The following is a 27,829-nucleotide window of genomic DNA, read 5'->3' as shown; positions in this document are numbered from 1 at the left end:
CGTCTCCGGGGCCCTTACGTCGGGGATGGGAGTATCCGGTACCCAGCGCACGCATGCGCAGAGCCGGGGGGCTGCATCCGAGACCCAGCGCACGCATGCGCAGAGCCGGGGGCACGCAGACCGGGACTGGCGGGCCCCGGGAGGTGAGTTCGGCCTGTCGGGCCTGTGAGCGGGAGGGACTGGGGTTCACGGGTTGGGGCGGGGCGGCGCTGTGCTCGCGGCCGCACTGCCCGTCTGTGAACGCGCCCAGAGGCCTTGCTCTGCACGAGCCCGGGGCGAGGGGCGGGTGAGGCGGCTTTGCGGTTAGGGCCGGCGGTGCGACGCCGCCTCTCCTGTCGGCTGCCGCGGGGCTCGGATTCCCGCTCCTCGCCCCCCACCTTTCTTTGCTGGCCACAGGTCCTCTCCACCTGCTCTCCTCTCGGTGCGGTGCGGGTACTTCCCGTGCCCTCTCGCCTGCAGGAGGCGGGCGCCTCCCTGCCCTTGGGGCGTGGACCCGCCTCCTCTCCCTTTGGCCGGGTGGCGTGGGCTTCCTCCGCCTCTTCTCTTTCGTGTCCCACTCCCAGTGACCTTTCCCCGCTTTGTGTCTCTCTCTGCGGACAACCCAGTCTCCCCCTAAACCTTGCTTCTCCTCCTCGAACCTTTGGGGAGTCTGTGGATGCTTCCTTCCCTTCTGCCCGCTGTGAGCTCTCCTTCCCAGGCCTCCTCCCCTTCCTGCTGACGACTCCTCTTCCTCTCCTGCATACCCCAGGATCCTGGGCTGCGTTTCCTTTCCCACAGGCCTCAGGGGCCTGGCATCTCCGACTTAAGGGTCCTCAGCTGAGCTGTCTTTGCTAAACCAGGTCCTCCTGTTTCTGGCCTCTGTAAATGGTGGCTCCTTTTTCTGGCCACAGTCCTGACAGTCTTGAGGATTTTCTTGTCCCCATAACCCACATCCTCCCCTCAAATCCCATGCCTCTACTTTCCTCCTCCCTCAGTTTTTCAGCATCTTCAAGGAGCATCTTGAAAGGGATAAGCGTTTTTCTCTAGTCTGGTGATTTTCAAAGTTCTTTAATCCAATTTTTTTTTTTTGGTCTTTGTAGACCCACATACTTAATTTTAAGTAAAATAAAATGGCCTCTGTGTTGGGTGTTGCTGGGGAAAAAACCCTTCTTGAGAAAGGCTTTTCCAGAAGACAAAAACAATCTGCAGGGGTTTCTGAGAAAATGAAATGTCCTATCGGATTGCTAATCAGCAATACCTGGTGATAAAACTAGTTTCCTTCTAGTAGAGATAGCCTATCAGAGTGGACAAACATACCATACTAGTCAGTGTATATCTGCTCCCCACTTTGTAAGACACCCCCTATGTAAAATGGAAACTTAATTTCAGCCAATTAGAACATTTCCTTACTTCCACGTTTACCCTCTATGAGCTTCCCATTTCTACCCCCTTGATGGATCTCCTTTCTACTTTCTGAGTGGGATTCATGAATCGCTCAGTAAAGCTGTGCTTGAGATCCTAAATTGCATGAAAAGTTTTTATCGGTATGTAACTGGAGCAAAAGTTTGATGAAACAACACTTATGGAGTGTGAGGTCCTCTGATATTACTATTTATTTTTTAAAGGTTTATTTATTTATACATTTATTCCCCCCACCCGCCCATTGTCTGTTCTCTGTGTCTATTTGCTGCGTCTTCTTCATCCACTTCTGTTGTCAGCAGCATAGGTATCTGTGTATCTTTTTGTCATGGGTATCTGTGTTTCTTTTTGTTGGGTGGGCCAGCTCCACACGGGTCAAGGAGGCCCGGGGTTTGAACCACGGACCTCCCATGTGGTAGACGGACACCCTAACCACTGGGCCAAGTCCGCTTCCCTGATATTACTATTGAGTTTTTCTTTTCTTGTGAAAAGAATGTGCGTTGTGACTCCCTCCTCTCCACATTGCTTTACCTAGAAGTGACTAACTGGCATTTGCATTTTAAATTTTGATTTCAACCTGATATTTCTGAATTGTTCTCCAAAGTGACCGCTGTTTTTTATGCTAACGAAGAAATTTTAATTGTGGAAAATACCCATAATGTTAGCTGGGAAAAACAAAAATAGGGCGCAAAATTGTATGTACAGTTTGGTTCCAAGGATGTCAAAATATGATTCTCCAGGAAGAAAATAGGAAAGACATGGTGAGATTACAGATGACTTTTATTTCCTTTTTAGGTATATTTTCCAAATTTTCTATGAGTGTGTTTTATATTAATTTTACCGTCCTTGTAACAGCAAAATATTTAAATGAAATGTGATGCAAGTTTTATAAATAGTAAACTACCCTTTTGAATCTAAAATGGAATTTTCCTTGCCCTACTTTCATTTATTTGAAGTAAGTAAATTTGCTTTTTTCATAAAACCAAAGAGATTGAATAATTAAACTTGGATCAGTTGCCAGCTGCCAAGAGCAGTTGGAGGAATAGGTAATTCTGGAGACAGCCAGGGGAAATAGTGAAGTGGTTTAGAGAGCTGGACCCTGCAGGAATTGAGTTCTTACAGGCACACACCCCTGGCCTGCCTCTTCTCTCCTGCATTTACTCTCCATTTACTCTCCATTTAGGCCTTTAGGAGTCAGCATTTTCTGGGGAGTGGTAACTCTGTGGTTTTCTTGTAGCTCCCAGTTAGCAATTAGCATCACATCTACCCCACCCTATCTCCACATCCCCATAAAATACCTGTAGGTAATTCTTGAACACTTAAACACTTATAAATTCATTCCCACCAAGGTGTTACTTATTTTTTATATAGTGTCTTTACTAGGAGACATATTTCCCACTTTCTCTTTGAAAATTTTCTAAAATATTGTAACAGAAAAGTTGGAAAAGAGTGTAATGAATACCCATCACCCACTGCCTAGATTCAGCAATTAATATTTTGCCATATTTGCTTTATACACCTGCATCATATATTTGCATGTTATATGTTATGTGTATGTGATATGTATTGTGTATGCATAAGTTATATGTGTACATTTCTGTGTGTACATATGTATAGATGTAGTTAGCTATATTTAGTATATGTGTATATGTATGTATATTTGTGTGGAGGTGTGTGTATATATGTGTGCATGTGTATGTGGGTGTATATATAACGCACATCTCTGTGTATGTGTATATTTGTGTATTCATGTGTATGCGTATATATATTTATGTATACCTGGTGATGTGCATATATGTATGTGTATTTATGTGTGTGCATGCATATGTATATTTTATGCATATATGTATATGTATGCATATATGTGAATTGGTGTATGCATATAAAGCCATTTGAAAATTAGTGGTTATTGCATTTCACCCCTAAATGTTTTAGCACATATATCCTAAGAATTCTTCTTCTGCACATTCTTCTGCACAACCATAATACCTTTAACACATCCAAGAAACCTAATAGTAATTCCCTGTTATCTGATATCCTATGCATATTCAGATTTTCCCAGTCCTTAATTCCTTGAATGCTTTCATTTTCAACCAAGTTGTGTTGTCTCTTGCATTGATTTTGGTTTTTAGGTTTCATTTATTTATTTATTTATTTATTTATTTTTTGAAGCTACATGGATCACACAAAATACTTTTGTTTTTTTAAATCTAGAAGTTCTTCCCCCACTTTTTTCTGCCATGGTGTTGCCTTTTGGAGAGGCCAGCTAGTTGTGTTAAAGAATATCTAACTTTCTGAATCAGCCCGTGTCTCCTTGTGGTGGTGGTAACTTACTCCTGCAGACCATGTGCCTTCTGTAACCTGGAGCTTCTAGAGCAGGGCCCCTTACTAAGTCCACACTATGCTAGGTCTTATTTAATAAATATATCACATCTGCACCAACACAAGAATATTGTTTTTTCTGAATTTCAGTTCAAGCTCAGACCCCTTGTTAAGAACCCCTGCTCTAGAGGTTGAGCATCATGATGCTTTGTGGGTCACCGTGCAGCCTATCAGGAGGCACATGGGGTCTGGTTGGCTCACTGTTAGTGAGGCTGAGAGGTTCTCGTGGTGAAAGTCAGACCACCAGCACTCTCTGACATAAAGGAACTTTTGAGACTGCAACTATCCTGTTCCCTAATAACCTTTTGCCAAAAGAGACAGGGTAAAGGTTTGATCGTTGTTCTCTTTATCAGTTTTCAGAGTAGGGATTTGTCTTCAGTGGTAGTGTATACGTTTCCTAAGCTTGCTGTAACATAATACCACACACTGGGTGGCTTAAAACAGTTTATCCTCTCACAGTTTTGGAAGCCAAAAATCTGCAATCAGTGAAACTGGGCCAAAATCAAGGTATTGGTAGGGCTGTGCTCCCCTTGGAGACAGTGGTGGACCTGTTCCCACCTCTTTTAGGTGCTGCTTCAGTTTGTGGCCACATCTCTCAATCTGTCTCCCTGATCACCTTGCCTTCTCTTCTGTGCCAAATTCCCCTGAGCCACCCTCGTATAAGGACTCTTAGGATTGTGTATATCACAATTTAGGGCCCATCCAGGTAGTCCAGGATAACCTCCCCATTTTGAAATCTGTAATCACATCTGCATAGTCACTTTTGCTATATAGGTTAACAATCACAGGTTTCAGGGATTAGAGCGTGGATGTATTTGGGACCATTATTTCAGTCAACTGCAGGTAGCAAATGAAGTTTTTTGTTGTTGTTTTGTTTGTTTGAATTCTCTTCCTTTTCCTTTATGAAACTGTATGGAGTCCTGGGTTAATTTTTATTCATTCACTGTTTTCAGTCATTGACACTTTTTTCTTTTGGTGTCCAAATTTTCCCAGATTTGGCTGCTTCAGACTAGCTGTTATGTCCTTTTGACATATCACATCTCCCTCATTCTCTGGACATACATAGTGTTCCATACTCACCCTGGACTTTCACTGCCCCAGCTCTGACATAAGACCTTTCTCCAAGGAGTCCTGTACTCTTTCAGTGGGGAATGGTGTTTAGAGACCACATATCTGTGTGCCAGGTTTGTTATTTCTCCTAGGATGTCATTGCTTCCAGGCTCTCCCAGAGAACAGAGATAGGATGTCAGTGGTATTTCTAATTCATATTTAACAATGTAAGCTCTGTTTTTATTTTTATATTAAACATACACATTTTTCTTACATTAAAAACCCTGGAATACTAATAATCACATATTTACTTATTTGCTCTACCCTGTAATATGCATGGTAGTTTCACAATTGCACCAATATTATTATAATAATAAACCTCTTGAATAAAATTTAAGCTTGCTTTCTAGTTCTTTTTGTCCTTAGAATATATCCCACCAAGAGTGTAAAGTTGGGAAGTGGATGTGACTCAAGTCATTGAGCTCCCACCTACCGCATGGAAGGTTCTGGGTTCAGTTCCTAGTGCCTCCTGGAGAAGATAAGACAGCATGCTGGCGTGGTGAGTTGACACAAGATGACACTACAAGAGACACAAAGAGGAAACTCAATGAGAGAAGCAACAAAGCAGGGAGTGGAGGTGACTCAAGTGATTGAGTACCTCTCTCCTACATGAGAGGTCGCAGGTTAAGCTCCCAGTACCTTCTAAAGAGAAGATGAGCAGACACAGAGAGCACACAGTGAATGGACACAGAGAGCAGACAGCAAGCACAAACAATGATGGGGAGATAGTAAATAAAATAAATCTTTAAAAAAATATGAGAGTGGTGAATTCATAAGTCCCTTTAAATAATATTTTTTCTCTGTAATTATGTTACTAACTTAATATATGGTTAGGGTAATGTGTTTCAGTTCTCAATTTTAGGGCCAATTTTGTTTCTCTTTGGTTTAATTTAATTCTTAAAATAATGTAAATGTCTTACCTGGCTGAAAAGTTAAATTTGTATAAAATGATACACCTGAAGAAATGAATCAGCCTACTGTTTGTACTGTTTTGTACCTTGCAGTTTTCTTTGCACTGCGTCCTGGTGATCATTCAATTTAGTATATCAAAGTTATCCTGATTTTCCTGCTTTGTAGTGCTCCACTGAGTACCTCGCATAACTCTCTCCTATATGTGAGCATTTGGTTTGATTGCAGTCTTTTGCAATTATAATCAATGCTGCAATGACTAACTTTGTACATATGTATTCTTAGAGTGTTAAAGTTGTAGCTTCACGGTGAATTCCTAGGAGTTGAATTGCTGGGCACAAACGATGAATGCAAATGGTTTTGGTAGCTGTAACTAGCATTGTGATTTTTTGCTTCCTCAATATGTGAGAGCACTTGTTTCCCCTTACCCACAGAGTATGGTGCCAAGCTTTGGAATTTGTGATCATCTGATTGGTGACTGACTCTTCTCACTCTAGTTCTAATTTCCATTTCTCTTACCCTGAATAAGACTTAGCATCTTTTCCTGTTTTGAAGGACCTTTTGTGTTTTTTTCTTTATGCTTTCTGCCTCATTTCACCCTCCCCCCCAAAAAATGTCTCCCTTGTCTTTTTTCTCATTGTCTGCTCCTTGTCTTTGTATTTTTTCTTTAGGAGGCATTGGGAGCCAAAGCTGGGATCTCCTGTGTGGGAGGTGGGCGCTCAGCTGCTTAAGATACATCTGTTCCCCTTGCTTCATTTTTTTGAGGCCTCTGTTTTACCTCTACACCAGGTAAATTAAAGACTTGTTATTTCCTTGACCTATTGTCCACATGTGAAAGTGTGAGGCCTCTTACTTTTTGCCAATTTGATGGCTAACAAATGTATCCTTGTTTTTTTTGTTCATTTGTTTGTTTTTATAGATTTATTTATTTATTTCTCTCCCCTTCCCCCTCACCCCGGTTGTCTGTTCTCTGTGTCTATTTGCTGCGTCTTCTTTGTCCACTTTTGTTGTTGTCAGCGCCACAGGAATCTGTGTTTCTTTTTGTTGCGTCATCTTGTTGTGTCAGCTCTCCATGCGTGCGGCACCATTCCTGGGCAGGCTGCACTTTCTTTCGCACTGGGCGGCTCTCCTTACAGGGTGCACTTCTTGCACGTGGGGCTCCCCTACTCAGGGGACACCCCTGCCTGGCAGGGCACTCCTTGCACGCATCAGCACTGTGCATGGGCCAGCTCCACATGGGTCAAGGAGGCCCAAGGTTTGAACTGCGGACCTCCCAAGTGGTAGACAGACGCCCTAACCACTGGGCCAAGTCTGCCGCCTGTATCCTTGTTTTGACATTTCTCTGTTTACTAGTGAAATTGCATTTTTTGTTTATTGCCATCAGGTTTCTTTTTTTTGGAATTACCTGTTCATATTCTATGCCCATTTTTCTATTTTTTTTGTTTTTGCCTTTTGCTATGATTTTTTAAAATGTATTGAAGTATATCATTCATACATAAACAATAAGTGTATAATAATAGTTGTGAACTTATAAAACAAACATATATAACATACAGGACTCTCATAACTCCCCCACCACCAATTAACTTGCATTGCTGTTAAAGCTTTTTAACTAATGAATAAAGAGCATTGTCAAAATATTACTACTAACCAAAGTATTTTTCCCCCAACCAACCCTATTATTATTATCTTTATATCATATATATATGAACATATGTAAACAATTAAGTGTATAGTAAAAGTTATGAACTTACAAAACAAACATGCATAACATCATACAGGGTTCCGATACATCAACCCTCCAACACCTTTCACTGTCATGAGACGTTTGTTACAAATTATGAAAGAATATGTTCAAAATCTTATTACTAATCATAGTCCTTATTTTACATTTGGTGCATTTTTCCCCAAACCCACCCTACTATTTTTTAAATATATTTTTTATGAGAGAGGTTGTAAACTTATAAAACAATCATGCAAATGTGCAGAATTCCCAAACAACACCTCTCCCCCCATCAATACACCACACTGTGGTGGAACATTTGCTACAGATAAGATAATATCATGTGATTGTTACCATTTCCATAGTGCACATTTGGCTCACATTTTCCATATTGCCTCATTATCAACACAGTACATCTTTTGTATAGATGCATGAATATTATATTATCACTATTAACCAGCCCATAGGTCACTCCAGCTGTATTTTTCCCATACTTCTCCACATTCCCAACACCCTGCAGTAGTGATATACATTTGCTTTAGCTCATAAAGGACACTCTTGCATCTGTACCATCAACCACAATTCTCATCCATCTTGGTTCACTGTGCTATTCAGTTCTTAGATTATTCTCTAGCATTCTATCAGTTCGCATTGACAAGTGACTATTGTCTGTTGTCTACTATTTTCAGTCACATCCCCATTTATAAACTAGCTATTACTATGTGTTACCATCCACTCTATCCATTTCCACACTTTTACAGTAAAGCTAATTAAAATTTATACATACATTATACGTAAGTAGTCCACTCAGTCCTCCTCTTATCTCCTTTAAGAATCTACAAGGTCTTGGGAAGCGGACTTGGCCCAGTGGTTAGGGCGTCCGTCTACCACATGGGAGGTCCGCGGTTCAGACCCTGGGCCTCCTTGACCCGTGTGGAGCTGGCCCATGCGCAGTGCTGATGCGCGCAGGGAGTGCCGTGCCACGCAGGAGTGTCCCACGCGCAGGGAGTGCACCCGTGGGGAGAGCCGCCCAGCGCAAAAGAAAGTGCAGTCTGCCCAGGAATGGCGCCTCCCACACTTCCCTTGCTGCTGACTACAACAGAAGCGGACAAAGAAACGACACAGCAAATAGACACAGAGAGCAGACAACTGGGGGAGGGGGGGTGATTAAATAAATAAATAAATAAATAATACCTTCTAAAAAAAAAAAAAAAAAAAGAATCCACAAGGTCTTGACGATATTTTCCTATTTCCTACAATTTCTTCTAGGAGTTTTATGGTTCTTGCTTTTATTTTTAGGTTTTTGATCCATTTTGAGTTAATTTTTGGATAAGGTGTGAGATAGGGGTCCTCTTTCCTTCTTTCAGCTATGGATATCCAATTCTTTCAACACAATTTGTTGAATGGATTGTTCTGCCTGAGCTGTGTGAATTTGACAGGCTAGTCAAAAACCACTTGACCATACATGTGAGGATCTGTTTCTGAACCATCAGTTTGGCTCCATTGGTCTATTGTATCTGTCTTCAGGCCAGTACCATGCTATTTTTACCACTATAGCTAGGTAGTATGATTTAAAGTCTGGAGATGAGGGTTCACTTTGCCTTTTTAAGATGTTTCTGGCTATTCAGGACCTCTTACCCTTCCAAATAAATTTGATCGTGTTTTCAATTTTTTTTTAATGCTGGAGCAATTTTTATCTGGATTGCATTAAATATATATATCAGTTTGAGTAGAATTGACATCTTAATGATAGTCTTCCAATCCATGAGCACGGAATGTTCTTCCAATTATATAGGCCTTTTAAAATTTCTTTTAACATAGAGTTGCAGTTTTCTGAATACAAGTGCTTTACGTCATTGGTTAGGTTTATTTCTGACTATTTGAGTTTTATCTGTCATATTTCATTTTCACCACTCTTTCAATACTTTTAGTTACTTTTATTGATATAATCTTCATTTCTAGACTCTCTTCCAGGCCTCTCTCTCCTGTCTTTTCTTTTCAGGCTCTAGCACACCCTTCAGTATGCCCTGAAAATCTTTTCTCTTGCTTAGAAATTCAATTTCTGTTTATCTGTGAATATTCTAATCTTGCCCTCATATTTGAAAGACAGTCTTGCTGGATATAAAATTCTTGGCTGGAAGTTTTTCTTTTATAGCAGCTTAAATATATTAGACCACTGTCTTCTTGGCTGCATGGCTTCTGGTGAAAAGTCAGCACTTAATCTTACTGGGTATCCCTTATATGTTATGCATTGCTTTTCTCTTGCTGTTCTCAGAATTCTCTCTTTGTCTTTGCATTTGACATTCTGATGAGTATGTGTCTTGGAGTTGGTCTATTTGGATTTTTTCTGATGGGAGTATGTTGTGCTTCTTGGACATGGATATCTATGTCCTTCAATAGGGTTGGGAAATTTTCTAATGTTATTCCTTCAAATATTCCTTCTTTCCCTTTTTCTTTCTTTTCTCCTTCTGGGACACTCATGACATGTATGTTGGCATGCCTTTTGCTGTCATTTAGTTCCCTGAGACCTTGTTCAATTTTTTCCATTCTTCATCTGTTCTTTTGCATGTTCACTTTCAGAGGTCATTTCTTCAAACTCACCAATTCTTTCTTCTGCCTCCTCAAATCTGCTATTATATGATTCCAATGTTTTTTTAAATTTCATTGATTGCACCTTTCATTCCCATAAGATCTATTATTTTTCTGTGTATGCTTTCAAATTCTTCTTTGTGCTCATCCAGTGTCTTCTTAATATCTTTAATCTCTTTAGCCATCTCATTGAAATTATTGAGATTTGTTTGAGCATCTATGATTAGTTGTCTCAACTCCTTTGTGTCATCTGGAGACTTACCTTGTTCCTTCAGCTGGCCCATATCTTTTTTCTTGGTATGGATTGTAATTTTTTGTTGGTGTCTTGGCGTCTGTCTTACTAGAATATTTATTTTGGGTGCAGTTTTTCTCTTTAGTTTAGGGCTTCCTCCCCTTTCTCCCTTGCTGGTTGTGCAGTAGGAGCCAAGCATGTAGTTGGTGCTGTAAGCTATGGAGGCTTAAGCTGCCCTCACTGCTCCAGGGAACAATGAAGCTTCTTCCAACTTTCTCCTTTGCCAGGGGTAGGGACAGAGTCAGAGCTGTGTGGAATAATCCAAGTCATGCAGGCCTAGACTGTAGTTGCCCAGAGAGACTAATGAAGCTTCACACCCCTTTCTCTCCTGCCTGGGGCAGGGATGGAGCTGCAGGTGTGGGCAGTAATCTGTGCAGTGTGGGTCCAAGATGACTGCAGTTGCCCTGGTAGACTTCCGATTTTCATCTGTGCCAGCCAAAGTTACCTGCAGTTCCCTGGATAGGCTGGTGCAGTGTCAGAGTCGACAGACCCAAAGGGTATTGGGAATGAAAGACAGAGAGAAGGGAAAATGAAACAGAAAAAGAAAGAGCGAGAGAAAAAGAACAAGAGAGCTGGGATCAGGGGATCTGCGAGTAGAGACTCATCAGACAACTTTATTGATTGCAAGGGGCTCTTTATATACCACAGTGTACGTGTCTACAAGCAGGACCACGACAGCCTACGTGCCAATAAGCACAGACCTAGTAGAAACATAGCTTACCTGACATTAAGGAGCAACTCGTATTAACTATCAGCATTACCTATAGTCTAAGGAATTTTAGAAAAAAACCTTATCTCAAGGTACAAAGTCTAAGTGTTCTATACATTACAAAAGGTATGAGCTCATCTTTTCCTTCAGCCTTTAACAGCTTCAGCCCATTTGCCGGGAACTCCCAATCACTGCATTCCTTAGGTTGCAAGCGTAGTCATAGAGACAGCATGTCTCTCCTTGAGAGGCCACTGTGCCTCAGTTTCCAACAGTGTAGGGCTCCTCAGCCTCCTCCCTGCCAGAGGTGGGGCTGAAGTCTAGCCTAGGACTGCAGGCTGATCTGGATGAAAGAAACTGGTTCCTATTATCACTGTGATTTTCAATCATGACCTCCACTCATGCCTAGGGGTAGAGTCAAAATGGCAGTCACTGGCCTCTTTCCTGCTTGGGCGTATTCATACCCCAGCTGTTCCCAGGGTTATATGTTAGCCAGCCGATTCTGCCAATCAGCAGCAGAAACCGTCTCTTCCTCCCCTGTTTTTGGGCAATGGAGCTTCCAATTCCAGCCACAGAATAGCTCCTGGGGTGGCTCATGTTGCCAGAGTAGGATAATCACCAGCCTCTGTGGCTTGGCCAGTAATTTCCCAGAGAGGCTGACACAGGTCCCTGCAGCTTCCTCCCTGCTGGAGGTTGCACTTGGGCTTAGGCTGCAGCTGAACTCTGGCCTGGATGGGAAGAAGCCAGTCCCCACCAGCACTGGGATTTTCAGTTCGCCCCACTTGCCCTCGTGCCAGATGTGGAATTTAGATGGCAGTTCCTGGCCTCTTTCTGACTTGGACAGGCCCAAACTTTAGCTGTTCTAGGATTAGCCCACTGAATTTACTCATCACATAGCTGAAGTTGGTGTCCATTCATCTCTTCTCCCCCTGTTTTTGGGAAGTGGAGCTTTCAATTCCAGCCGCCAAACAGCTTCCAAGGCAGCTTGTGCCTCCAGTGAAGGATGGACACCAGCCTTCATGGGGTGGAGTTCTCTACTTAGATGGGCAGTTGCCTTCCATTTCTTCAAGAATGTTGCAGGATGCTCTTCTGGCCTCCTGGAGCCCCCAGGTGCTTCAGATAGCTCCAGATAGCTCTGGGTGTTTACTAACTGCCCTGTACCAGAAGCTGACTCTAGGAGCTCCTTCGTCTGCTGCCATTTTGCTGGTTCTCTCCTGTTTTTTTTAATCCATTCTATCAGTCTGTATCTTTCTTTAAAAAACTTCTCCCCACCCCCCTCTTTGTTTACACTTGCTAGGTCTGTTCATTTTCCTTGTTTCTTTTGAGGAGGCACTGGGAGCCAAATCCAGGACCTCCAATGTGGGAGGGAGGTGCCTAATCCCTTGAGCCAACTCCACTCCCTGCTTAGTTGTGTTTCTCATTGTCTTTCCTCCCTATATATCTCAAGGATAGTTGTGCCAGCTAAAGCATTCTTGGCTGGCAGTTTTTCTCTTTCCATACTTTAAATATATTGTATTGGTTTCTGATGAGTTTATCACTTAGCCTTTTTGAGGCTCCCTTAAGTAATACATTACTCTTCTCTTACTGCTCTTAAAAATCCTCTCTTTGTCTTTGGTCTTTGACAGTCTGAATAGTAGATGTCTCAGAGTAGGTCTGTTAGGATTTATTCTGTTTGGGGTACATTGTCCTTTTTGAATATTAATATTCATGTCTTTCATAAGGGTTTGAAAATTTTCAATCAGTATTTCCTCAAATATTTTCTACCCTTTTCCATTCCTTCTTCTTCTTGAACACCTGTAATGCATATGTTTGTACATTTCATGTTGTCTTTCAATTCCCTGAGACCCTATTCATTTTTTTGCATTCCTTTCTCTCTCCTCCTATTTTTTATGTCAAATGTTCTGTTCTCAAATTCACTTATTCATTCTTCTAAGGTTTCAAATCTGTTATATGTCTCTAATGTAATTTGAATGTCATCCATTATCTTTCATTCCCATAAGCTCTGTTGCTTTTTTTTTTCAGGCTTTCAAATTGTTCTTTATGCTCACACAGTGTCATCTTATTATCCTTTATCCCTTTAGTCATATTTTCTTTCTTCTCCTTAAATTAAGGAGGTTTGTGTGAACATTTATTAGTTGTCTTAGATCCTGAGTCTTATCTAGATTCTTGGCTTGTTCCTTTGATTGGGCCATGTCTTCCTCTTTCTTAGTATGGGTTGTTACCTTTTGTTGATACCTAGCCATTTGTTTATGTTGGTGATTTTGCTCTATTGATCAGTTTCTCTCTTGCCTAGTAGTTTTATTCACTATTGTTCTTTGACTTTTACTTTAATTTTTTCTCAAACTTTAATATTGCCCTGTTTAAGTAGTCGAAACGGGCAAGGAACTGCTGATGGGGCTCAACCAAGGCTACCATGCCTGGGAAAGAATTGGGAGAGATGAGCCTGTCTTCCTTCACTTTCTTGGCTGGCCAGTAAGTGGTGCTTCTTGGCAAACCCTTTTTTTTTTTTTTTAACTTTATTTTGTACTTTGAATAACTGAAAACATAATTTAAAAAGAAAACAGTTGAATAAAAACATACATTTCTCATTTATCCACTAGTTTTTCTGAACCAGCAAGTTATGGTAGTTACATTGAGCTGAAGAGAAACCACATTCTGCCCTCTACTGCCCCCTCCTTCTTCCCAAGAAGGAATCTGTCCTTTCCCCTCTCTGTAGGGCCTCTTAACCCAGATTTTACCAAGGCCATTCCCCTTGGAGGGTGGGGAATGAGTAGTGTTCCCAGCCATGTGGGTATCAACTCACGATTTTCCTCTGAAATTCTCTGTCTCTCCATCCCCTGTCCCTTTAGACAATGTGTGTGGCACCTGGTCTGTGGGGGTCCACAAGGTAGCTCCCTCAGATGACTTCTCTCCTTCCCTTTTTTGCAAGAGAGCTGTGCCCTTGTCTGAGCTATGCTATCTTTGATCCTTTTCTTCATATTTTTTGTCTTTTTTATGTGTTGGAGTGTGGGCGTGCCCCTGGGGCCGTTAGCTAGATGGCTTTCACCTCAGTGAGGCGCACTTCTCGAACGGGTTGTGAGTGACGACGGGGCCCCCGGTATCACACAGCCAGGTTAAACACACAGTAACCACCCCGGAGGCACAGGCTCAAGGCGCAGGTCTAGTTTATTGGGGAAGTGATACAGCTTATATAGGCAGGGGTGGGGGCTTGAGGTGACGCGTCAATTATAGATAGGCTAAGGGGATTGGGATAATATGAAGCAGCTACTTGATTGGATGAGGTAGTTTTGAAGTTGGCACATGCTGGCTTCTCTGGTAGGAGACTGGCTAGGAAGAAGGGAGGTGCCTTTTGTGATAGACATTGTGTATGCTTAGCGGCCATTTTGGCTACATGTTGTTTGCCAGCAAGCTCACCAACATTGGAGTGTGATTTTAAACATTCTGTTTGTATCTCCCAGATGTGAATTCCAAGCTTATTATGTGCCTAACAGATATACTCTCTATCCAGATTTTCCAGTTGTTACTATTTTACTATATTTCTTTGTGTTTTTTTGTGGCTGGGAACATTACCCATCCCCCACCCTTCAAGGGGAATGGCCTTGGTAAAATCTGGGTTAAGAGTCCCTACAAATAAACATTTCTCATTTTTCAGACCCATTTGAGAGTAAGGTGCAGACATTGTGTTCCTTTCCCCCTAAATTCTTCTATATATATCTCTCAAAACAGAGGCATTTTTAAATTTAGCTACAGCACAAGAGTCTGATTTGTTTTTCTATTCTGAGTCTGGTAAACCAGATCCAGGAAATTCATCTCCCAGATTGCACCTTCAGTACCTAGATATTTGGGTGTATTCTACTCTACTTAAATCCCCTGCAACCTCAAATCTGCTAGGTTTCCTGGCTTGCTGGGAGAGATCTCTCCTCCTACCCTGTACCTTCCCACCTGGGGTCCTCTAAGCCACAAAACAGGTTCCAGGCCATTTCCTGGTAAAACCTTTCGAGTTGGTGCTACAGAGGAAGTCCAGTCTTTGCTCCTTTGTGGTGGGCTTGTCATGTGGTAGAATTTATTCTCAAATATCACACTCCACATATGGGCTTGATTGTGCAATTTGTCCACTTATATCCTGATAAAAATGAAGATCACGTCTCATAGAACCTCTGCAAATAATCACATTACTGTTATAAGAGGCTCAAGGAAAGTGTTTAATCCAGAGTTGTGAAGGGCCAATGAGAAGAGGAAACCATTTAAAGTATGTTTTACTAAAAATTAAAAAAAAATTTTTTTTATTTCTCTCCTTCCCCCCACGCTCCCCCCCCCCAATTGTCTGTTCTCTGTGTCCATTTGCTGCTGTTCTTCTTTGTCCTCTTCTGTTGTCAGCCGCATGGGAATTTGTTTCTTTTTGTTGCATCATCTTGTGTGTCAGTTCTCCGTGTGTGTGGCGCCATTCCTGGGCAGGCTGAACTTCCTTTCGTGCTGGGCAGCTCCCCTTACGCATGGGGCTCCCCTACATGGGGACACCCCTGTGTGGCAGGGCACTCCTTGCTCGCATCAGCACTGCACATGGGCCAGCTCCACACAGGTCAAGGAGGCCCAGGGTTTGAACCACACACCTCCCATGTTGTAGGTGGACGCCCTATCCACTGGGCCAAGTCTGCTTCCCAAGTACGTTTTACTAAGGGAAGGGTTGGAAGTAGATCAGAAAGACAAAGAGTCCTCATGTAACATAAAATAAAAGAGTAAAAATAAATGCCAAAATAAATTACTACCATGTGAATCAGTTAATTCACCCAAGTCTTAATTCTTGTTCCAGTGGATCTTGGGTCCGCAGGCCACATTCATGAAGTCCTTGCCTGCTTTGGGACTAAAAATAAACCTGGAGATTTGACTCCATCTGCAGGATTAATCTGACAGTTGCCTAGACAAGGACAGCTCAAAACCTGTATCACAAAGTATCAGAAATTAGAAGCACCTGGATCACTCAGCCACAGAACTTGTTTGCACAGAAGACCCATTTTCTGTTTTATGGCTTTTAGCAGAGTCTTGAGGAAGGAACGCAAAAATCACCAGTGGCAATGAGAAAATGGAATGGCTCCAGTTTATTCATTGTAGGAGCCGGCAGAAGCAGTATGGAGGAGAAGAAATGCTCCATTGAGGTGCAGTGCTTTGTGAGGATGGGGCCACCTCCCCCCAGGAATGTAGATGGTTTGTGCACAATGAGGCCCTTGCAAATCTCCACCTCCCACCTTTCCTATGATGTGAACAATCTCTGGAACATATTTCTATTATTCACACTTTGCTATTATAGAGTTAAGTAGATTAGGTGTCAAAGGCACCTCAGAAAATTTTGCTCTTCTGAATATATTGTCTGGTCTTGGGAATGCAAAATCAAAAGAGCTACCAGAGGTGATTTTTCTCCTGCTGAGAGGAGCATGTCTGCCCAAGGACAGTTAATGCCATAGCTGGGCTCCTTCTTAGTGATGACCTGATGTTTAAAAACCTGTATGGTAGAAAGCTGCATAGTTGGGAACCTTGGCTCTTTCAAAAGCGAGGACCTTTTGTTTATTTTTCATAACCAAAGGATTAACAAAGTCATTCGGAAGCAGAGAGAGGTATTTGGTCCAGTGTGGAACTTGTGCTTCACAGAAGGGAAAGTGAAATGTGTGGTGGTGTGGAGAGTAAATGAGAGATAAGAGCATCAGGAGGAGCTGTAGGTGGAATGTAAGTCTAACCAGAGACACAAGACTTCATGCTTTCCATGTGTACTATATACACCCTTTAATGAAAAGTCTTTTTCATTTGGATGGAGTTAGAATCCTAAGGAAATATTTAAGGCATTAAGAATTAATAGTACCCTGGAGATGGGATGGAGGTGGTTGTGGTTATAGCACAGTAACATAAGGAATCTTTTTAGTTTTGGAAATATTCTTTTCCTTTTGTTGACTCTAGTAGTGGATACCCAAACCTACACAGATGATAAAATTATATATAGATCTTCCACATAAAAATGAATACAAGTAAAACTGAGGAAATCTGAATGGAGTCATAGAGTGGTGAATTTTGGATCTCTCACTCAAAATTATGTTTGAAGCATTTAACTGTATTGCTTTGTATACTTGTAGTTTAAGCACTCATTGCTGTGTAGTCCATTTTATGAATAAACCACAATTTATCCATCCATTCTCCAGTTGGTGAGATGTTTGGATAGTGTTCAGTCTTGGGCTGTAATGAAGTGTTGCTGTGAAAATATGTATGCATTTCTCTTGATTGTACACCTATGACTGGAATTGCTAGCCCATAGGGTAGGCATATGGTCAGTTTTAATAGATACTGACCCTGGTCAGTTTTAACACATGCCACCCTTCTAACTCCAGCAGTTTCATTTCTCTAAGGATTAAATTATCCCCCCCCCCTTTTTTTCTTGCCAGACAGGGAACCAAATTTAAAATGGAAGCACCAACTCAGAATATTATTGAGGAAGAACCCCCCAGCTTTGTGAAAATGGAAAGACTCACTGGAGATGAATTGCATTTATCCTTAGAAGAACTCCAGGAACATGAGGATCAGGTAGAAATCCACCACAAAAACCTGGAGGAGCATTTGAGGCGAGTGGTAACCACCCAGGAGGATGCAGAGGTTCTGGTGAGAAGTTATGGTCATCCTGAATCTAGGGAAAATGTGAGTCTCTATCCAGTTCTTGCTCCACTTCCAAGAGGTCCTGCAACAAAAGCTTTCTGTGAGTATCACTCAGATGTTAAACATTCCAGTTATGTATATAATCGTCAGAAAAGCTCTGCAGGCCACACACTTGATGAAAATGATGGTTATGGAACAGCCTTCAGGCAGGCCAGTCAACCTGGCCATGTTGGTACATATCTAACAGGAAATAAGTCCTCTAAATATACTGAAAGTAGTAACTCCTTCAACCATTCTGCACCCGTTAGTGAACAGAAAATAATCAAAGAAGAAAATCAGTTACACAAAGGGAAGGGATATGAGGTGTTTGATCAGGGCACATGTCCTGATGAGCAGAAGAGAACAAACTCTGGACATGAAAACTACAACTGCAATGAATGTGGACGATCCTTCAGACAGAAATGTCACTTCATTGGGCACCAGAGGACTCATACTGGAGAGAGACCTTTTATCTGTCGTGACTGTGGAAAATCTTTTTCCAAGAACTACAATCTTATTGTGCATCAAAGAATCCATACAGGAGAGAAACCCTATAAATGCAACACATGTGGGAAAGCCTTCAATGCTAGCTCTGCCTTTATCAAGCATGGGAGGACCCACACAGGAGAGAAGCCCTATGAATGTGACAAGTGTGGGAAGTCCTTCAGCTGTCAGTCTTCCCTAATTTTGCATCACAGAACTCATACTGGAGAGAAACCATTTAAATGTAATGAATGTGAAAAGCCCTTTCCTGATATCTCCCACCTTCTTATCCATATGAGAAGTCACACAGGAGAGAAGCCATTTGTATGTACTGAATGTGGAAAGGCCTTCATCAATGGTTCATGCCTTATTAGGCATGGGAGAATTCATACTGGAGAGAAACCCTATAAATGTACAGAGTGTGGAAGATCCTTCAATCGGAATGGTCATCTTGTTGTGCATAAAAAAATTCATTCTGGAGAGAAACCCTACAAATGTAAAGAATGTGGGAAAACTTTCACCGAGAGCTCTTACCTTATCAGGCACCATAGGATTCATACTGGTGAGAAACCCTATGGCTGCAACCACTGCCAGAAACTTTTCAGGAATATCAGTGGCCTCATTCGGCACCAGAAGACTCATACTGATGAGAAGCCCTACAAGTGTAATCAGTGCAGCAAAGCTTTCAGGGATAGCTCTTGTCTGACCAAGCATCAGAGAATCCACACTAAAGAGACCCCTTACCAGTGTATCAAATGTGGTAAAGAGTTTCAGAACAGCTATGCTCTTATTAGACACCAGAGTTGGCACACTGGAGAGACACATGCGGGGATGCAATGAATAGAGCAATGATTGTCCTCTTTCCTTACACATCATCAGAAATTTCTTAGTGAAGAGCAGCTGTTTGAAAATAATCCATTCCTTACTTTTGGGAACATCAATCCTTGAAGTATCTTGTCTGCATAAGAAATGAGAATTCTTTTGCCACATTGCTAAACTTACTGAAGAGAAACCCTAGGGATATAACAAACATTTTTAAAACCTTCAGAGGTTGTTTAACCTTGGTTAAATGAGTCAACACACCACAGCAAAACCTTTACAATATTGGTGACAGCTGAAAGAGGAAACTGAATGCCTGGGAGAGATGTACTTTTCACTGCATTTCTTTCTGAAGTTGTATGATATACCTATATTTATTCAATAACATTTTTAAACAAAATTTATGATTGTAATGAGTGTGGAAAGTATTTAAAGTGGAACTCTTGCCTTTTCTGCATCAGAACAGTGAATGTGATGAGTTTCCATTTTGGTATTAACTAATATAGGGTGATGTAGCAGTTTGATATGGTTATGAATTCCAAAAATAGATATTGGGTTATATTTGTAATCTGATCTGTACCTCGACATGATTGAGTTATGATTAGGGTATAATAGGACAGATAGGGAAACGGACTTTGGCCCAGTGGTTAGGGCGTCCGTCTACCATATGGGAGGTCCGCGGTTCAAACCCCGGACCTCCTTGACCCGTGTGGAGCTGGCCATGCGCAGTGCTGATGCGCGCAAGGAGTGCCGAGCCACGCAAGGGTGCCCCCCGCGTTGGGGAGCCCCACGTGCAAGGAGTGCGCCCGTGAGGAAAGCCGCCCAGCGTGAAAAGAAAGTGCAGCCTGCCCAGGAATGGCGCCGCCCACACTTCCCTTGCCGCTGATGACAACAGAAGCGGACAAAGAAACAAGACGCAGCAAAATAGACACCAAGAACAGACAACCAGGGGAGGGGGGGGAATTAAATAAATAAATCTTTAAAAAAAAAAAATAGGACAGATAAAAGGCATGACAAAGAACAGAGTTGAGGGTTTCTGATGTTGGAGTTTTGATGTTGGAGTTTGATGCTGAAGGCTGGAAAGTAAGCTCACAGAGGAAAGAGAAGCAAGCCCCAGAAAGAAAAGAACCTTGAACCCAGAGAAAAGCAAGACTTGCGAATGTAGGAACCCAAGAAGCCTGAACCCTCGCAGACATTGGCAGTGGTCTCGCTCCAAATAGACTTTGGTGAGGGAAGTAACTTATGCTTTATGGCCTGGTATCTGTAAGCACCTACCCCAAATAAATACCTTTTATAAAAACCAGCCAATTTCTGGCATTTTGCATCAGCATCCCTTTGACTGACTAATATAGAATTTGGTACTGAGGAGTGGGGAAGTGCTTTTGCAATTACCAAAATGCTGAAACAGTTTTATAAATGGGTAAGGGGTATTTTTTGGAGGAATTGTGAGATGCTTGGAAGAAAAGACCTACAGTGCTTTGAAGAGACTGTTGTTAGCAATATGGATACTAAAGAGACTTTTTATAATTCCTTAGAAGTAAATGATGAAACTATTACTGGAAACTGGAGGAAAGGCAATCCATGTTTTAAAGTTGCAGAAAACTTAGCAAGATTAACTCCGGGTGTTTTATGGAAGGCAGAATTTGAAAATGGCAAGTCTGGGCATATAGCTGAAGAACTTTCCAAAGTAAACTTGGAGAATGCAGCTTGTCTTCTCCTTGCAGCTTGTGGCAAAATGCTAGATGAGTGAGATAAGCTGAGAACTGAATTGTTGGGCACAAAGAAACAGAAACTGATTCTGAAAATTCCAATCCTCTGCAAATCAGTCTTCCAGATGAAAGTGCCCCTTTGGAGGACTTAACTAAACTTGGAACATGTAAATCAGGAGGGGAGATGCAGTTATGTTGGAAAGACTTGTGGAAAGTCTTACTGTCTGATGGCTTGGACCCCTGCTTCCTGTATGCTAAGCCAACAGACTTTTTGAGAGAGCTGTATAAACAAAACCACTGTCATCCTGGAATAAAAAGGACATGGAAAGGAGAGATTGAAGGAGAAACAGCTTTAGGAGGAAAATCATGGAAGCTGAGATCTAGAATTAAGACTTCACCTTGGGCCAAGAGAGGAACCCCACCCATGTGTACAGAGAAGGTGAGTTTGCCCCAGCAGTTGAAGAGTGGATGTTCCTGTCCGATATTCTGGGAGAGTTTTGCTGCCTCAGGGTACAGAGAGGGTGGAGCACATTCCCCAAGAATTAGGGTGGTTAATGTCACCACTCCACAGGTCTGAGAGGGGTGGGCCTGTCCCCCAAAGGTTAGGGAAGACCAGGTGGTCAACTCATTGCTCTGATTGAGCCTGTATGCCAAAGGTTAGGGGGAATGTTGTCTTCACATCACTGTACTAGGGGGTTAAGACTCTAACCCAAAGATTGGGTGAGGTGTGGCAATCACCCCAACACTCTTGGAGGCAGAGGTCTGGAGCTTGGTCAACACCTAGATGCTTGATGAGGGTGGAACCAAGAAAATGGCTGTTGCACAAGCCAGTGGAAAGGGTGGGTTCCCATATGGCCCCAAGGAGAAGAAACCATCTTAAGAATGACTTTCAGACTTTGAAATCTAATGGAGGATGCCCTGTAGGTTTACTGAACTGTAGAGGACCAGTGACTCATGTTTCCCTCCCAGTTTCTCATTGTAATGAAAATGTTTATCCTATGTCTGTCCATTTGTGTATTGGTTACAGATAAATTGTTTTGTAAGTTTCAGAGGTCTACAGCAGATGGAACTTTGCCCCAAGAAAAACTGTATTTCTTTAAATTGATTGTGATATGATTTAGTACTTGCATTGTTACTGATTGAAGGTTTTTCAAATATTGTAATGTCATTTTGGAATTCAGAAGGCGGAGTGTAGCTGTTTGATATGATTATGAGTTCCAAAAAGAAATATTGGATTGTATTTGTAATCTGATCTATACCTGGACATGATTGAGTTATGATTAGGGCTTTGAGTTCCCACCCCTTGGTGAGTACGGACTCACAGATAAAAGGCATGGCAAAGAACAGAGTTGAGGGTTTCTGATGTTGGAGTTTGATGCTGAAGACTTAAGCTGGAGCCCTGGGAAGTAAGCTCACAGAGGAAAGAGAAAACAGCCCCAGGAAGAAAGGAACCTTAAATCCAGAGGAGAACAAGACTTGGGAATGTAGGAACCCAGAAAGCCTGAACCCTCGCAGACATTGGCAGACATCTTGCTCCAAATAGACTTTGGTGAGGGAAGTAACTTATGCTTTATGGGCTGGTATCTGTAAGCTCCTACCCCAAATAAATATCCTTTATAAAAACCAGCCAATTTCTGGTATTTTGCATCAGCAGCCCTTTGGCTGACTAATATAGGTGATAATACAGAAAAGTTACTTAAGAAAGTGCTAACCTTAGTGTGATAAGATAACTCATACTTGAGACAAACAGGAAAATATCCATGTGGGATATTTTTCCAGTCAGAGATCTGATCTTCCAGAGTAGCACTGTCTGAGAGAAATATATTAGCCACACACCTAATTTTAAATGATACAGTGGTTACATTTTTTCCAAGAGGTATAAAGAAACAGTTGAAATTAATTTTAGTAACACATTTTCTGTTACCCATTTTCAACATGTTTGAGAATGTTCAGACATTCTCATGTCTAGCAACTGGTTACTGCATTAAACAACACAGCTCTAGTATGTCAGAAATGAGTTCCAGTGAAACCCCTCTTACAGGATATTTGTCCTATTGAAGTTTGAAGTCAGGTTTTTATCACATTCCTAGAGAAAAAGTGTGTGCCTAGAAATTAATCCTGACACGGAACCCTGAGAACTGTTTGTATTTCATTTATTCCAAGACATGTTTTCTTCTCACATTTTAATTTCTGAAATAGGGTTAGTTGATGATATTTCATAGTTTAATAGGCAGCCTCTTCTTGATAGCACATAAAGGTGTGACTTACCAGCAACTGTGTCTTAGATTTAGTTAGATTAGTCCACTTGAGGAGAAACTAGAACTATCAAGGAAAGGGCTATTCTGAGATGTTAACAGTTAACATTAACATATCTTTTGGAACAAAAGATGGAAAGCCAGTGTGCCACTATTTCATATAATCCCTCTGATATTGCTATTACTAGATGTTTAATGATACCTGATTTCTTTCTTGTAGCCTATATCAGCTGTAATACTTATGGAGATTTTAATGTAAAATTGAAATCACTACTAATATGGAGGGAAGCAAAACAGCACAGGCTATTTATTACAAGCTTAACAGATGTAAACTCTGGCCTACATGGAGCTTCTTTTCTAGCTAGTATGTTGAAATATCTTTATGGCTATTATCATGTATATGTATGTGTGTGTGTGTGAACATGTATACTTTGGACCTTTTATTTATAAAAGAGAGCAGAATGTGCTTAACAGCCAATAGGTGCTTATTTAAATGGTAGATTCCTGGCTGCTCACAAGTCCTATACAGGAAGCCCAATCCTGGTTTAAAAAATTGTGTTAACTTGCACAAGAACATTGAACCAGGACCATGTCAATTTTAGTTTCTGTCAAGGGTTCTTAACCTTCTTTTGTTCCACAGACCCCTTTACCAGTCAGGTGAAAAAAACAGACCCCTTCTCAGAATGTAGTGGCAGATAGTTTTCTGATACCCAACATTGGAGGTCAGAGAAAATAAAGATAGTTGATTTTTTTCAATTCAAGCTCATGGGCCCCCTGAAATCTTTCCATGAACATCTTGGGGGTCTGTGGACCCCTGGTTAAGAACCCCTGATTTAAATCATGGGTCTGCCTTCTACTGGCTTTGTGATCTTAGGTAAATTACTTTACCTTTCTGTGCCTTAGCTCCTTTCATGAAATTCAGATTAGTTCTACCCATTAGGATTAAAGGAGGTGAGGTATCTAGTGTGCCTAGAATGTGGCAGCATTCAGCCTGAGCTGCTCCTGATCCTGCTATTGTTCCTGCTTTTGCTGGTGGTAGGGATGCTTTGTGATAATTAAGATTTTGCTATTGGGAAGCGGACATGGCTCAACTGATAGAGCATCCATCTACCAATATGGAGGGTCCAGAGTTCGATCCCCAAGGCCTCCTGAACAGTGTGGTAAGCTGGCCCACGTGCAGTGCTGCTGCATGCAAGGAGTGCCATGCCACGCAGGGGGTCCCTGTGTAGGGGTGCCCCACGTGCAAGGAATGCACCCTGCAAGGAGAGCCGCCCCATGTGAAAACACAGCCTGCCCAGGAGTGGCACCACACACAAAAAGGAGGTGCAGTTTCCCAGTGCCACAGGATAATGCAAGCAGACGCAGAAAAATACACAGTGAATGGACACAGAGCAGACAATGGGGAGGGGGAGGGGAGAGAAATAAGTAAAAATTAAATCTTAAAAATTTTTTGCTATTGATTATGATGTTTATGTTATTCCTATCTTCTTGTTCAGGAGACTGAAAGAAGGGAAAGGGTCTTCCAAGTCTCTTTTGACTCCCAGAACCTATCACAAATAGTTGATAGCATTGCCTCTCAAACTCTAGTCTATACCATTGGAATGGTAGAAAACAGAGGCCAGTTCACTGGAGGCCTCCTGAGACAGGTAGAGTTGACGGATTGAGAACATGAGGTCTCAGTGGGTTGGCCATTGGGTCTATGTTCCCCCAGAATGATGACATATATTGGGCTGAGGAAAAGCAAGCCCAGTACCCATTCCATTGTGCTTCTTGTCCCTCACAAGGCAGTTTGAAAGGGCCACATCCTGCTTGAACTCCTAACTCCTGAACTCATGACCACAAGATCTGCCCCATGCCATGGTTCTTCCCACTTGCCCAAGACTCCTTGAAGGCCATGCTCCAGGAACAGAACCAAAGTCACATGATAAAACTAGCAAAACCAAGCCCCATTTGTTCACTGTAGTCCAGTCTAAAGCTAGACTTCTCATGAGATGTGGCCTCCTTGGGGTCACATGAAGAGTGAGACTTGGTTGAGTTGAATGAGGTCAGCCTTGTTTGCCCACTGGCTCACCTAGACAGAGGCCAGTTCTAAAGCTCCTTATAGCCCAGCCTTTCAGAAGCCTTCAGGCCCTCTATTCCTATAAGCACTCTAAAGGTCAACAGAATTTGCCCAGCTCCACCAGAGAACAGAACATCCCCCGTCTTCCATCCACCAAGTACCTGTGGGCACCACTATGTTCATTCTGGTGATAGGAGTATCACTACTAGGGCCCCAGTTAGATTATGCTGGAGGGCAGTGAATTCTGCATCCTTATTTCCTTGGTCAAAATTGATGGGGTTGGAGGCCCTGATGCAGGCTTCTCTTAGGAATGTGTCTTTGAACTTAAGATCTCTAGGCAGTTATCTGTGAGTGCTGGACTGATGAGAACAGGACACCTTGGGAACTGAGTCTGCCATTTCCTGGTACCCTTTTCTACCACAGGCAAGAAGAGTGAAGTAGAAGCAGAGAAGGACAGAGTAGGGGTCAGATTGGCCAGTTAGAGAGGAATGTCTGAGAGGGAAGTAGGAAGGAGAACTATTTACCAGATTCTCAGAGGCCAGCCTGCACTTACACTGCGAAATGCCCTGATTGATGCCCTCATTTCTCCTGTTTTGCTCAAGGCTTGTTCAGCTATGTTGTCACTTGTATCTGACATAGCCTTAACTCTGTTCCTATGTTTGGGTTTCACAATTCCATTTTTGAACCAAATATTTTTACTTTATTTGAAAAAGTAATCCACGCACTTGGTAACAAATGCTGCAACATTCTGTGTTATGACATTTTGCATACATATGCATATTTAACTGTACCTGGATAATACTTGGATATATTTGTTGGAGTGGAATTTGCTAGGTAAAATGTATACATTTGAAATTTTTGAGAGACACTGCCACATTGTCATCCAAAAAGGTTGAACAGATGCGTAAACAGCAGTACCTGGTTATTAATGTTCAGGACTGTTAAACTTTTCAGTCTGATATATGAAACATATCTTGCCTTAATTTGTGTTCTGTTTATTATGTAGGAAGTCGAGCCTCTTTTCATAGGATTATAAGCCATTTGTATTGCTTTTGCTGGTATTAACTATTTATGTTGTTGGTCCATTATTCTTTCTTGGGTTGTTGATTTTTTCCTTATTGATTTGTAGGAACTCTTTATGTAGAAAGGACAGTTCATCCATTGCTTGTCATATGTCTACAGATATTTTCCCTACAATTTGGTTTTTTGTTTTACCTTTTTAGTGGCAATTTTTTTTTGCCATGAAAAAATATTTTTTAATGTAGTCAGATTTATTACTTTTTTCTTTTATGGTTTCTAAGTTTTGGTTCTTATTTACAAGGCTTTTCTTATAAGACTTTAAAGTTCCCTATTTTCTTCAAGTCTTTATTTTGACTTTATTTTTTACATTTAAATCTCAGGTCTGTCTGGAATTTATTTTGAAATAGTGAGTTATCAGGATCCCACTTTATTATTTTTTTCTCCCCATAGATTGTTATTTGTCCCAAGACCATTTTATTGAAAAATGGATTGAAATTCCATTAGGCAGAATCCACATTCCATTGACTATTCTAAACTGTTTCTGAACTCTGTTCCATTGATATATTCCTTTATTCCTGTCAAATATACTGTACTTGTAATAGTATTTTATTATATGTACTAGGTCTGCCCATAAAACAAGCCACAACAAATTCATTTGTAAATATACAGAAGTATATAGAATAAGAAATTATATTTTGTCTTCCCCATTTTGCCCTCCCCAAAGCTATACTGTGCTAATAGATGCTTGTGGACATTTTCCTAATTTCCTCTATGCACTTACATATATCCCTTCATGCAGAGGTAGTATAGCCTAGAGATTAGGAGCAAGGATTCTGGGGCTGGTCAAACTGGGTCATGCCCCCTTCCTGCTACTTTATACTTGTAGGACCTTGGGCAAGTTACTGAACCTCTCTGTGCCCCCATTATCTCATCTGATAAATAAGGATAATAATATTACTCATCTCAGATTACTGTGAGAAGTAAATGAGTTAGTATATATAAAATCCTTAAGACAGTTCCTACCTACTACAGAAATGCTATATAAAGGTTATGGAAGTAATCACTGCTATAATTTTTATACAAGTATATACACATATATGAGGGAGTTTGTGTCAATTTCTAAATAAAATAATTGTTGCATTCTACTTTGCAGTATAATGTCTATGCTTTAAATTTTTTTCCTGCAAAATTTAACATGTATGTGGTATAAAAAGTCAAATGATGCAAAAAGTTTATAAGGAAAATGTTAGCCCTCTTTGCCCTATACCCTGCCCTCACCATATCTCACCATAGGCAACTACTTCCTATTCTTTCAATTGTCCTGGCATTTACTTCTGTAATTCTAAATATGTAACACGTGCTTTTCATTTCTTACAATGAAAAAGAAAACAAAAAGATCAATGGAACATAAAGCTGGTTCTTTGCAGAGATCAATAAAATTGATAAACTTCTATCCAGTGGGATTAAGGAAAAAAAAAAAAGACACAGATAACTAAATCAGGAATGAAAAGGGAGATTTATAGACCTTACACATGTCAGGGATAATAAGGGTATACTGTGAACAATTCTGTACACATAAATTCAATAAATAAAATGGAACCAATTGTTTGAAAGACAAATGACTGAAAAAACCCTCACTTCAAACTAACAAACACCAAGCCAAGATAGTTTCATTGGCAAATTCTACCTAACACTTAAGGAAT

General features: G+C 41.4%; 1 long non-coding RNA gene across 1 annotated transcript; it reads left to right on the top strand.

Moving 5' to 3' along the window:
* The first annotated feature begins 73 nt into the window (after positions 1 to 73).
* Positions 74 to 27,271, top strand: LOC101441979 (uncharacterized). Its single transcript, XR_011646444.1, has 2 exons — positions 74 to 143; positions 17,535 to 27,271. It is a non-coding gene; the product is annotated as an uncharacterized lncRNA (long non-coding RNA).
* The last annotated feature ends 558 nt before the right edge of the window (positions 27,272 to 27,829 follow it).

The sequence above is a fragment of the Dasypus novemcinctus genome, chromosome 18 (genome assembly GCF_030445035.2).
Source record: "Dasypus novemcinctus isolate mDasNov1 chromosome 18, mDasNov1.1.hap2, whole genome shotgun sequence".
Lineage (NCBI taxonomy): Eukaryota > Metazoa > Chordata > Mammalia > Cingulata > Dasypodidae > Dasypus > Dasypus novemcinctus.
The sequence above is the reverse complement of the archived record's forward strand: the minus strand, read 5'-3'. Positions and strand labels throughout refer to the sequence as shown.